Source organism: Physeter macrocephalus, chromosome 11 (assembly GCF_002837175.3).
Source record: "Physeter macrocephalus isolate SW-GA chromosome 11, ASM283717v5, whole genome shotgun sequence".
NCBI classification, from domain to species: domain Eukaryota; kingdom Metazoa; phylum Chordata; class Mammalia; order Artiodactyla; family Physeteridae; genus Physeter; species Physeter macrocephalus.
In genome coordinates, this window is record NC_041224.1 from 62284598 (window position 1) to 62298346 (window position 13749).

Below are 13749 nucleotides of genomic sequence, written 5' to 3' on the forward strand. Positions count from 1 at the left end.
TGCTCAGAAACGGCACTGATCCATCTGCAGCTTCGCGTTCCCCACACCATTGCTGCCAGCTGCCCTTTCCTCCCCAGGCTGCCCCTTCCTCCCCGCGCCGCCCCGAGCCAGGCAGGTCAGACCCCTCCCACACCAGGCAGGCACCTCAGCAAACCCTGGCTGTTCCCGACCTTCTCCGAAACCCGGCAAGGCAGGGCCGTGGTGGAACCTGGCTCCCTTCTAGACAGGACCCTCGTGGAGAATCACCTCGGGCTGGCAGCTTTGGAATCATCTGGACAGGCGGCAGCTGACTGAAAGCTCCCCGCAGCCCGTCAGAGGGCAACGGCCCCTGGCCCCTCCCCTGGTGCAGCCTCTCAGTGCCTCCACCCCCATCCCTGTGCGAAGTTAAGCCCAAGGCTTCCAGGCCAGGACCCTGGGTGTGGAGACCCAGCAGTCTTGCTCTCTGAGGGCACATGGTTTCCTGAGCCAGTCCCCGAGGTTGTGGGGTTGATGTTGCTGGTGCCCTACTTGCAGGAAGGAAGGGGGCAGAGGGTCCTCTGAACGCACAGGAAGAGGAAGTTCTGAGAGAAGGTGGCCCAGATGCAAGTTCCTCCCCCAGGGACTTCAAGTGCAGTCTTGGGCAATACTGGCCCAGGGGAGAGCTCTCTTCCCCAGCTCTTTATTTTGATAGACATGGCCACCCATGATCAACAGGGAGCACTGCTGAGGAGGGGCCCCTGGATACTTTCTGAAACAGCACCCAACTTCCAGAAGCGTGGAAGGCCATTAATTATTGATCCTCAGGCGGGAGCTTTACCTCTGTGGGAAGAGTCGGCCCTGAGACGCTCTCCTATATGGAGCTGCAGCAACCCCCCAGGTTATCACCCACTTGGTGGCGGAGGAGGGGCCACGTGCAGGCCAGCGGTGCAGCCGCAGCCCCTGCCCTGCCAGCCGTCCCCCCAGGCGCAGAGGCAGAGACCCCCAGAGCCGAATTATTATTAGATTATCACCATTATCATCTATTAAAAAGAGTCCCCACCAAGGCAGCCCACCTTCCTAATCGGGGCGCCTCATTAAATTCCCATCGCAAGCAAGGCCAGGGCTTGGAGATCAAGAAAAACCAAGCGCTGAGAAAACAGACACCACCTCGTCCTTATTTATGACACAGAGCATTTTATATATATGAAAAGCCGGCCATAATTTGCTTATAAATAATTGACTTCTCCTAGATTAAAATCTCTGGAGGGACTCAGTTTATTCACAAGGCGCTTCTGCCTACAGTGCAAATTAGGCCCTTTCAAACCTGTCTTATCTCCACCCCGAACGTTATGAAGAGTGATTTTTTTTTTCCCTTCATCCCCTGTAATAACCTTCAACTAACCTTTAAACCGGAGTGAATAATTTAAATCTTATTTTCATATCAATGGAGGAGTCAAGCCAAGCAATTATCTTTTATCTGTATATTCTGTCGTCAGAGAGGCAGGCATAATCAAGTTTTCCCAAGCGAGCCAAATGAGAGAGGAAGAGTGAAGAAAGTGAGAGATGGTATCTGAAGACATTAACGCAACAATGAATTATTCAATAATGAGTACAAGATCTGTCATCACACACACACACACACACACACACACACACACACACACACACAGCTTTACATCTGCCCATTGTTCGAGGCACGCCAAGGCTGGCAGTCTGGGAGAGGGGTGCCAGGAAGGGGGTCTGGGCTAAGCATGACAAATCGGTAGATCATCTGCTCAATTAGAACCGAGAGCAGGTGCATGGGGCACGTTTGCAGCCTAGGACGGCATTGTTGTGGGCCAAAAAACGGGCTGAGGGAAAACACCTAATTTGCGTGACAGTGATTTAAAGCAGCTCAAGCTATGATTTTGCTAAAAGAGGTTTGGTGGGGGGAGCAAGAAAAATTTCAGGGAGGGAGCGTGGAAGAGAGAAGGGAAGATAAAAAATAAAATAAAAGGCGAGAAAAGGTTGAAATTCCCCACGGCGCTCATTAAAATTCTACTGAGCACATTTCTTCCCGGGTCCCCCTGGACTGCCCATGATCATTTTTATTAATTCATAAAATATCGCACCAGTGATTGAGGCTGATGATTAGTGGAGCCGACAAACAGAGGAGCTGGTGAAATATTGCAGCCACTCCTATCGGGTCTCTCCGAGTGAAAACACAACATCACATGAAAATTCATCCTGCGACTGGGCTGCGGGCAGCCAGGCTGGCTGGGGAAGCAAGCGGAGGGACCAGGGCGTCTGCCATTGCTCCTGCCGCCCCAGCTGTCTCCCTTGTTTAGACACCCAGCGGTATCAGCAGACATTTCCCATCCCCATCCTTGGCCTGCTTGAGACGGAAGTGTTCTCTAACCTCCCATACAAAATGGGTTGTCAAGCGTTGGCAAGAAGCAGCTTGGAGGTTTCCACTAGAAACGTTGCTCCTGGCTTGGCAGGTGTGATGGCTTGTGTGGGATGATGGCAGGACACAAGAGAGCTGAGATCTCCAATGCTTACCCTGGGCTCCTTTTGAAATGTCCAGGCCCCCTGCCCCTTCCCAGGAATTCTGTTCTGTGGCGATAGAGGAAACCCATCTCTGTGTATCATGTAGTACCATCCCCATTGGACAGGCAAGGAAACTGTGGTTGGCCAAGTTTAAGAGTAAGAATGATGTCTCAAGGGTAGCAGGGACAGAGGTCCCGGTTGCAGGAAAAGCCAAGTCAAATTTTGTGTTCAGTTTTAATGATCGATCATTCTTCTCTCAGGTTTCTACTGCAATTCTTTTTCTTTCTAGTTTCTGATGCCATTTGTACTAATTGTTCTATTCTTCATTTGAGTCCATATTTTAAGCCACATCACGTACTTTGTGATATTAGGTGGGAAGAAAGAGTAGGTCACCTTTTCTCAGCACTGGCCTCACCCCGAAGGCTTATTAAATTAGAATCTCAGGAAGGGGGTGGGGCCCAGGAATCTGCATTTAACCAGCTTGCTAGGTGAGTCTCATTCACTCCATTTTGAGAATCACGGGCCCAGAGAGATCAGAGCTCAAAGCCCTGGCTGCACTTTAGAATCGCCAGAAGACCTTGTGAACAAAAATGGCTCCCTAGCCCTCACCGCAGAGATACAGATTCAACTGATCCGAGATGAGACCCAGGTTACTGGTATGTGTTAAAATATTTCCAGGTGTTTCCAGTGAGTAGCCAGGTTTGAGAAACACTCAGAAATGACAATACTAGAATAGTCTCCCTGATTCTATGCCCCAGTTCCAAATTACCAAATATGATCTCACACACACCCATTTATACAGTGCCACTAAACTAGGCAGAAAAAAAATAAAAGAGGTAGCATGAATTACTTTAAATATATATTCATGATCCTATTTATTTTAGCCCTGGACAGAGAGTCCGGGGTAATTTGCATGCACAGATGAAATATTTCAGTTTTTACTTGGAAAATAGCAATGCTATCTATAATGTGGGAAGGATGTTCTTATATGCTACACGCAAAATCCTTTTTCTTCTCAATTAGCTTGTGTAGACATCAAGCTTGCTGGGCATACGTTCTGCATTTAATGTATTTGTATAGCTTCTACTGGGATCATTTTAGGATTCTGAGCTCCCAAATCTAGCAGGATACAAAGCCAGTTTTCATCTTATAAGCTTGATTTCAAATAAAACCTTGTTTCTCTTGAGCAAGTAGCTTAATTTTAGACTTAGTGGCAATATGAATTGTAAAACTGATTGCGTTAACTTCTTTGCTTTAGCCACTGGGAAACTCAGGGCCAAATTTGCCATTTCCATCAAGCAAGGTTATGGTATATGCTGTGTATACTAACCTTCATCTCCCCTTTCTGCCTTAGGATATAAGTACGTAAATACGGATAAAGAAAATTAAGTAAGTAGGAGCTTGTTTTGGTACCTGTTGGATACTTGTCTATCATCTCCTGGACCAAAAGGTCACAAATTCAAATGCCTGTAGGGACCAGGCAGATTACATAAGTGAGTGGAACGGACCTGGGGCACCCTAGAGAGGGGTTGTGAAAACTGGGGAGCACATACCCCACTTAAAGTTTCAGAAATTAAAAAAAAAAAAAGTAACCACTGCATTGGTCAGTCAAAACACATCTGCAAGCCAAAACTGGCCCCCTGGCAGCCAGTTCCCTAATCCATGGGAGAATGTCCAGGGCCTTGGCCCCCAGGACAGATAGATAAGGGACACTTCCCTCGTTTTGGAGAGATTGTTTACACCCGCAGCCAAATCTTCATCCCTAAATTTTCACTTTGGAATAACCATTCCAGCCTGAATGGGAGGAAAGGTATTAAATTCCTGATTGAAGAGAAGTCGGTACCCAGGAAATGTTTGGTAAATGAGCTTTTGAACCAGCTTCATCCTTTCTGCTCCCAGAACTCTGCTCTGGAGTGTTGTGAGCTATTACAAAAGCAACACCTGCTCATTGCAGACAAAATAGAAATAAGGAAGTATGACAAAAAAGAAAACAAAAATACATATAGGTGAGACACATACAGGCAAGGTAACCACTTAGCGCCCCAGTGTATACATTTCAGGCAGGTGTGTGTGCTTGTGTGAGTATAGGACATACACCTACTTTTATTTCCAATTTACATTCTTTGGGGAGCTTCTTTATTCAGGGAAGAATTTATTATTATCCTAAATTAGTTTCTTAGTCTCCTAAGGCATATAGCCGGGTAGATGTGAGAATCACAAAATCTCATCCAAAACCTTATTAAGTGAAAAAATAAAACAGCAAAAAGAAAAATCAGAAAAATACTTCATAAAATTTTAGAAGAAAACTTTCCTGAAATTAAAAGTTATAAGTCTATATTTTAAAGGGGAAAAAATGCAGAACAAATAATACCACAACAGGACTTCCCTGGTAGCACAGTAATTAAGAATCTGTCTGCCAATGCAGGGGACATGGGTTTGATCCCTGGTCTGGGAAGATCCCACATGCTACGGAGCAACTAAGCCCGTGGGCCACAACTGCTGAGCCTGCGCTCTAGAGCCCACGAGCCACAACTACTGAAGCCTGTGCGCCTAGAGCCCGTGCTCCGCAACAAGAGAAGCCACCGCAATGAGAAGCCCACGCACCACAACGAAGAGTAGTGCCCCGCTCGCCACAACTAGAGAAAGCCCACGTGCAGCAATGAAGACCCAGCACAGCCAAATAAATAAATAAATAAATTTATTTTTTAGAAAGTCACTGGTCAAGAAGGAGAAAGACACCTTTTAAAAAGAACACCACAACATATCTTGATGAAGTTACGAAATAATAAGAGTATACTAAAATTTTTTTTTTTTTTTCGGTACACGGGCCTCTCACTGTTGTGGCCTCTCCCGTTGCGGAGCACAGGCTCCGGACGTGCAGGCTCAGCGGCCATGGCTCACGGGCCTAGCCGCTCTGCGGCATGTGGGACCCTCCCGGACGGGGGCACAAACCCGTGTCCCCTGCATCGGCAGGCGGACTCTCAACCACTGTGCCACCAGGGAAGCCCCCTGAGTATACCAAAATTTTAAGGTTATTTGGACTGAAAATACAAATCACGTCTAAGAAGCAAAGTCAGATGACTTCACAATTCTTCACAGAAATACTGTATGCCAGAAAACCATGTAAAAATATCTACAGAGTTTGTAAATGGGGGAGTAACCCCCAAATTTTATACCCAAGCAAAATTTCCATTCATGTATAAAGCCCCCCTCCCCCAAAAAATATACACCAAAACCAAAAGTTAGCACACAATCCATCATAGACCCAAACCTAAGAGGGAAAACTTAAAAGTTCTAAAAGAGAGCATAGGAGAACATCTTTGCAACCTGTTGCAAAGTTTTATTAGATAAGAGTGAGCAAAGGTTTAGAAATGAAAAGGGGCAACACAGAATGGGAGAAAATACGCTCAATATGAATATATGACAAATGATTTGTATCTAGAAAAAAAAGAATACTTATGACTCAATAATAAAAGACAACCTAATTTAAAATGAGCTAATATTTGAAAAGACCCTTTACCAAAGAAGATATATGAAAACTCATATAAGCACATAAAAATGCTCATCCTCATTAGTTATAGGGAAATGCAAATTATAACCACAAGGAGATAGCACTTTATATCCCTAGAATGTCTAAAATAAAAAAGACCGACAACACCAAGTGTTGGCAAGGATATGGAGCAAGTAGAACTCTGATCCACTGCTGGTGGAAGTGTCAAATAACACAACCACTTTGGAAAACACTGTGGCAGTTGCTCATAAAGCTGAACATACATCTATTATATGATCTAGTCATTCCAACACTAGGTAATTACACAAGAGAAATGAAAACATATGTCCACATAAAGATTTTGTGCAAGCATGTTCATAGCAGCTTTATTTGGAATAGCCCCAAACTGAAGACAATCCAGCTGTCTGTTAATAGGTAAGCAGTTCAACAAATTGTGATATTTTCATGCAATGGGACACAACTAGCAATAAAAAGAAATAAACTCTTAATAAACACAACAACGTGGATGAATCTCACAGACATTATGCTGAGCAGAAGTCGTATATGAAAGAATATACAGGCTTTATTATTCCATATATATGAAGTTTTAGAACAGACAAAAATAATTATTGTGATGGGGTTTGGGGAGATTGACAGTAAAGGGGTACAAGGAAATTTGGGGAGAGATGGAAATGTTTTATATCTTGGCTGTGATAACAATGGTTACATGGGTACAGACATTTGTCAAGTCAACAGCTTTTATATTTAAAGCAGAATGTGTGAATTTTATTGAATGGAAAGTGTACCTCAATAAAAGTATTGAATATAATTTTGTAAAAAAATAATAAACTTGGAAATATAATTATAATACATATGATGGATAATAAGAACTATTTTTCTTAGAATAAAAAGATCTCTTACAAATCAATAATTTTAAAAAATCAGCCTCTTAGATCACTGGGAAGCAGATGTGAACCAGCAAATGAAAATAAGTCAATGGGGCTTCCCTGGTGGTGCAGTGGTTGAGAGTCCGCCTGCCGATGCAGGGGACACGGGTTCGTGCCCTGGTCCGGGAAGATCCCATGTGCCGCGGAGCGGCTGGGCCCGTGAGCCATGGCCGCTGTGCCTGCGCGTCCGGAGCCTGTGCTCCGCAATGGGAGAGGCCACAACAGTGAGAGGCCCGTGTACCGCAAAAAAAAAAAAAAAAAAAAAAAAAAAAAAGAAAATAAGTCAATGAAGTACAAATAAATATGTGAAAATATGCTCAACCTTATTTATAATTAAAAACATGTAAAATAACAACCATCATTTCTCACCCACTAGATTTACAAATATTAACAAGATTTATAAAACACAGTGTTTTCTGGGGTATATGGAAGCAATACTCTAATACACCTCATCATTTTACGAATGTGATTATTTTTATAATGAAAAATTTCATAAACAAAATCAGTTCATCCCACCCTTTTGTCCCAAACGACCTCATGACTCATCATTGCTTTCGAAAGTATATAGTCCTTAGCCTGGCAGCTAAACCCACTACGCTCTGGTTCAATTTTACAGCACCAGCAGTATTTTTTGAGGCACATTCTCTCATTTAATCTTTCCGATAGCCCTAGGAAGTTGGGTCCAGTAGGTCCACTGCTGGACTCCCAGGACCTAGCGTAGTGTCTGGCACACAGTGGGTGTTCAATAAATATTCACAGAAGGTTGCCTGAACACCTTTATCACCTTCTTCTACTACCTATATCAAGTCCCAATCTACCTCACCTTTATGATGTGCCCACCCCATGAGAAATGTTGCCTCAGGTGAAATTGCAAAAGTAGAAGGACTGGGATGCAAAGGTGAAGTCACAGTCCCTCCTTGTGGCTGTGGAGAGCAAAGCTGGAGGTCTGGCCTCACAGCCAGGCCACTCGACCGCAGGCATCTGCAAAGTATGGCCAGGATGCCAAGGGTAGCACCAAGATGACCTGGAACAAGTGGGACAGAACTTCCAAGTTCATCTTGGCTTCTTCTCTCTTCCTTGAGTTCCTCTCATTGCTGAAGACCTTCTCCCTGTTCCCATGGTCCTTGGGATGTTGACTGGGCGTCAACCTGTTCCTCCTTTCCTTAAATACCAGGAACCATCAGAACCTTACATTCCTCTTCTCCAAAGCCTGCTATCAAATCCGGGATCTAGAGGAGGGGCTGTTAACCACGACTCCTCCTTAACTAGGGGAATGAGTCCCCTAGTTAGTGGGACTCACGTGGGTAGGGTGGTAGGGGTCGGGGGGGTGGGACCTTTGCACGGGGCGAACTCCACTCCTCCCATATTCCCGTGGACACAAGGTGTGTCTGACCACAGCAGCTCACACCACCGAGCACCTGGTTTAAGTTAGCTGCACTGGTCGACTGAACAGTTGTCTCACTTCCCACATTTCTCCCTGAGCACTGAGCCCAAAGCCTGATGGAAGAAGGTAAACCCTTCAGAGAGTGGAGGCCCTGTCCTCAGTCAAAAAGCTACGAGTTAAGCAGGACGCTCTACTAAGCATGCCACACTGCATGATGCCCACAGCCCAACAATAGACTGAGGATGCCCAATTGGGAATGGTGTCCTGAGCTAGGCTGGCGGCCAGCTTCTCCCAGACTCTTCCAAACCTGCTTGGGCGGCTCTTCGGGGAATGCAAAGAAAGAGGATGAAAAGGGAGCATCAAGGAAGTTCTCAAATAGAGGCAAGAGTGAATAAGTCGTTTCAGGCGCTGGCAGTTTACAGACACTGAAATCTGGAGGCCCGGGAGGAAGCCTCTTAATGAAAACATCTCTTTCAAATGCCATCCAGGATTTTATTTCAAGAAGTGATTCCTTCGGAAGTGTGGGTAGGGGGCTCCCAGGGTCTAGGATGCTTAGGGCCAATCAAAGAGAAGCCTCAGGCTGTAGGCTCGACAGAGGGAATCCAGAGCGAGGCATCCCTCAGAGAAGGAACAAGGCACTTGCGTTGGGGGCTGGCACTGTTTCAGCCACAGAAAACAAACAGCACAACTCAAACCCTCCAGATGACGTTGGAACAGACAGAAAGACACACAGGGGACGAGTGCCTCCTCCTCTCGGAATCCGTCCCCTCTGGCAGCCCCACTCTCCCTTCTGAAGACCTCTGCACACGGATCCACAGAAGAGACCCCTGCGGGGGATCCCACACAACAGCAGACCCTGGGGCTCACTCTCACCAGGCACCAGGCTGGACAGGCACTGACACTTGTTTTGTCATTTTGTGCTCACAGCAACCTGTGGGGTAAAGACCACTATCATCCTCATTGTTATGATGAGAAACAGGGCTCAGAATGTTAAAGGAGTTGCCCAAGGTCACGTGCCCCGTGAAAGAGGAGGCGTGAACCCAGACGTGTTCGGGTATGTTGGGTGCCATGCTCTCCCAAGAATCGTGTCTGAGGAAGCCCTGGATGAGGCGTCGGAGAGCCCATGAGGTTCATTCCATCCAAGGGTACAAATGGCCAGGTTAAGAACCCAGCTACACTCCGGCAAGGTTTGAGGGGCATTAACATCAATGTGCTTGGAAAGCGTGAAATGATGGTACTTAATTAGGATGGCAACAGCAGCACACAGCAGTATCATTTTTATTCCCTTTTCAGCTTCTTATCATAAGGCACCAAAAGTTCAGAACATTATGGGTTGGGGTGACGGGTTCTTTTCCAACAGAATTTCAGAAAAGGGAGTTCCAATCTCAATTCTGCTCCCACCTGCTCTGTGTGTGGCTTTGGGGTCCAAGAAAGGAGGTGAAACATAACCTGAGCCTTGGAAGATGGCAGGATTTGGGGAGGATGGGGTAGAGGGCTGCCAAGGGCAAGGTCTGGAGGTGGGCAGACCCCTCCATAGAGGGCAAGGGTCTCCATTCCCGGAAGTAGATGAGCTGTGCCTACAACACTGTCTGCAGTGGCATCACCCCCCACTAGAGTTGACGCCCTTACCCGAGATGTTCATTGATTGACTCTTGTTGAAGTAACACCTATTGTACTGACCATGATGTGCAAGGTCTATCCATCACACACACCTCCCATCCTCAAGCCAAATTGGAGAATAACATAAAAAGCTGCCACCATAGAGAGTGGTGACCATTTTATTAAATGGATCAGATGAAAGGAAGCTATTCATGTTTAAACGGCTCCCTAGGGGTGTCCCAGTCGGAGTTAGAGCCTCCACATCTGATAGACACCTCCAGCATGGAGGGGGATGGGGGGGGACACAGCATCCCTGATAGTTACAGTATGATATCAGACCTCAGGCACTGCTTTACACTTTCAAACAAGAACCAACTTGGATTCTCAGAGCAAACAAGCCTAAAGAGAAGAAACTGCTCCCTCAACTTTGAGAGCATGCCCAGTCTCCCAGACCTTCCCAATTTCTGCAAGAATGGCCTCGGTGCCACCTTAAATATTGCATTTGGTTAGGAGAGGAGGATCCACAAACCCAGAATGGAAGTCAAATTATTCCACAAATATTGCCTACTTAAATAACATTTTAAAAAATATATCATGCTCAGTGGTGAAGAACTACTAAATTATTGAATTCCCGGAAGCCTCCTACAGGCTTTCAAGTAGCTCATGAAGTCCCATAAAAGAATGCAATAAATAGTTGAAAAGGAATGCTGAGCTCCATGTCAGAATGCCTGTATGAACCGACGCTAAACATCTTCATGTGATCTTTCCACTTAAACCAATGATTAAACAGATTAAACAGATGATTAAACAAATAAAGATTAATGAAACAAATAAAGTAATCAAATCTGTATGGGTGTATAAACGAATGATTCCAGACAATATTAGAACAAATTGTCTAAAACTAATAGCAAATGCTTCAGTTCAGTCCCAACAGCTTTTGTTGGGCTCTCGCTTGGATGTAATCAAAACATTTGTTTCAACGAAGATGGATATGAGGCACTAAGATGTCAGTTTCTTGAAAGAGAAAAATAAAACAAAAGCAATGTCTTCGGTAAGGAGGTTGGCACCGCCAATGGGGCTGCATTACTGAGGAATCTGCGAACATTGCGTTAGGGATACATGGAGGTTTAATATCGCTCTGTTTGGTAAGAGAGGCTCTACCCACCTGATAAATATAAGCAAGTCGAAAGAAGGTGGGTTTGAGAGGGAGAGAAAAAACTGTTCAAATATCCTCCAGCTCTTTAGAAACCTCTTTTTCATTATTAGTCATTGATATGCTAATTACAACGTGTGCTTATCTGTTCCTTCTTTTCTGGCAGAGGCCAAATATTCCCCGATGTACTGTTGGAAGCAATAAAACGGTATTTCTTAGCAAGAATTCAGTTTCTTGAAAGAGAAAAATAAAACAAAAGCAATGTCTTCGGTAAGGAGGTTGGCACCGCCAATGGGGCTGCATTACTGAGGAATCTGCGAACATTGCGTTAGGGATACATGGAGGTTTAATATCGCTCTGTTTGGTAAGAGAGGCTCTACCCACCTGATAAATATAAGCAAGTCGAAAGAAGGTGGGTTTGAGAGGGAGAGAAAGAACTGTTCAAATATCCTCCAGCTCTTTAGAAACCTCTTTTTCATTATTAGTCATTGATAACGCTAATTACAACGTGTGCTTATCTGTTCCTTCTTTTCTGGCAGAGGCCAAATATTCCCCGATGTACTGTTGGAAGCAATAAAACGGTATTTCTTAGCAAGAATGCTCTATTGAGATTTTTCTTTTCATTAATTAAAACTAGTGAGTTCTTTGCCCCTACTTAGAGTAGTTACTTGGTTTCAACCCTGCTGGCTGATTCAGGGGTTCTCACTGGCCACTCATTTGTAATTCCCCGGCATAGGGAGTCTAAATACTTGCTAGTCCAAGCCACATCGTGCGGGAGGCCCAACACCTGCGGCATCAGGATCTGCAATTTAACATTCATCTGAGGGAGAGATTGAGAAGCACTGATTCGTGTAGTTTGGACCCTGTAAAATTTCCTAGGCAAGTTGGCAAATGGATGAAGAGGGGGAAGAGCCATTATCATTTTTCAAGGTAAAGCTCTGTAAGAAATGCTTTGAAAAAGTTGCTTTGGGACAAGTCGCTGGGGGGAACGTCTGCTGCAAAGTTTCAGCCAGGACCACAGGGCACATCGTTGGTAAGAGAAGCATGCATAGGCAGTCCACTCAGCGGGGCCTGTCTGCTGCTGTGCACTGAGTGTAAGGGAGGGCCTGCTGAATGGAAAGCAACAGAAATTAGACTAGTCTAAGCAAAAAATGTGAGTTATTTGCTTGTTTGTGTTTCATACATTTACAGAGAGCCTCCCAGAACCCACAGACAGATGCTGCTTCAGGAAAGCACCGGGCTATGGTCTGACAACCCCCAGGATTGTTCCTAACCTTAACCCAACCCCCGCCCCCTCATTCTTTTTTCCTACCCCTAGGCGCTTCATGACATTTTTTTTTCTTAGATTCCATATATATGTGTTAGCATATGGTATTTGTTTTTCTCCTCCTGACTTACTTCGCTCTGTATGACAGACTCCAGGTCCATCCACCTCACTACAAAGAGCTCAGTTTCGTTTCTTTTGCTTCTCTCCAGTCTCTGCTTCATGCTCTCGGCAAACCAGCTCTCTCTGCCTCTAGTGGTTGCAGAAATTGCAGCTGCCTGCCTAGTGATACCCATGGACACATAATACCTCCAGCCACCTAGAGACTGTGTCTCTGAGGCCAAATTCCAAATGCAAGGTGAGAGACCCTGGATCTGTTTGGACGGTGACCACTTGATCCAATCAGTTATGGGAGTCAGAGCATGTAGAACAGCCATGCCTATGGGGAACTCACTCTGGTGCGTGGCAGGGTGAGAGAGGCAGAGACAGACAGACAGAGAGAGGTGTCCTCAGAGAGAGGGAAGTAAAGTAACTTGCCCAAGATCACACAGGGGTGGCCCCAGGATTTGAACCCAGAGATGTTCACTGCAAGCCTCAGTCTCCTCTGCTTCCTCGTTGATATCCTCCTGGAGCCCTGCCCATCTTTGGTCTGTGTGAGGTAAGTGAAACTTGTCATTGACCCCCTTCCCCTCTCTTCACGCTGGCCTCTCCCTTTTAGCACCCACACGCTGGCCTTCAGTGTCCCCTCATGGCTCAGAAAACACGCTCATTACTTGGGTTCCTTAGTGCTAACATCCTCAGCCCCCGATCTCTGAAGGTGATTTGCTCCCTGATACGGTAAAGCGATCTGCGTGATGTTACGGATGCTAAAGTGATACCATGTCTCCCTCCGGAATAACTCATTGGTGTTTTAACAGAGGCCTACCTGGAGGTGATACCTACTCTGAAAAGGGGAACTGCAGGGCTGTCACAGTTAACAGGGGAGGTACTTGGAAGTGGAATGGCCTTTTGGGATTCCTTACTCATTCCCAAATCAATTCGTTGAGAGAGAGAGAGAGAGAGAGAGAGAGAGAGATCCAGAGAGACAAGGAGAGAGAGAAACTTGTGAAAATGTGAGAAACGTGTTAAAAAATACAGAAGTCCGGCCCGCACCTGGTATGCTGGATCCAAATGCCGGGAGGTGGAACTGGGGAATCTGCATTTTTAGTGAGCTCCACTCGCCTCCCCCCCGACTCTCGCAGGTGACTGGGACAGCCAATCTGGATGAACACTTGGGGACCACTCAAGTGGCCAAATGGGGACCCAGAGGGTCAGAGGAGGTTCCTTGCTCTATGATCAAACAGCAAGTTGGTGGCGGGCTTGAGAATGCTGGGTCTCTTGCCTCACATTCTATATAATATAGTATGCTCTCAAAGCAGGGCGAGG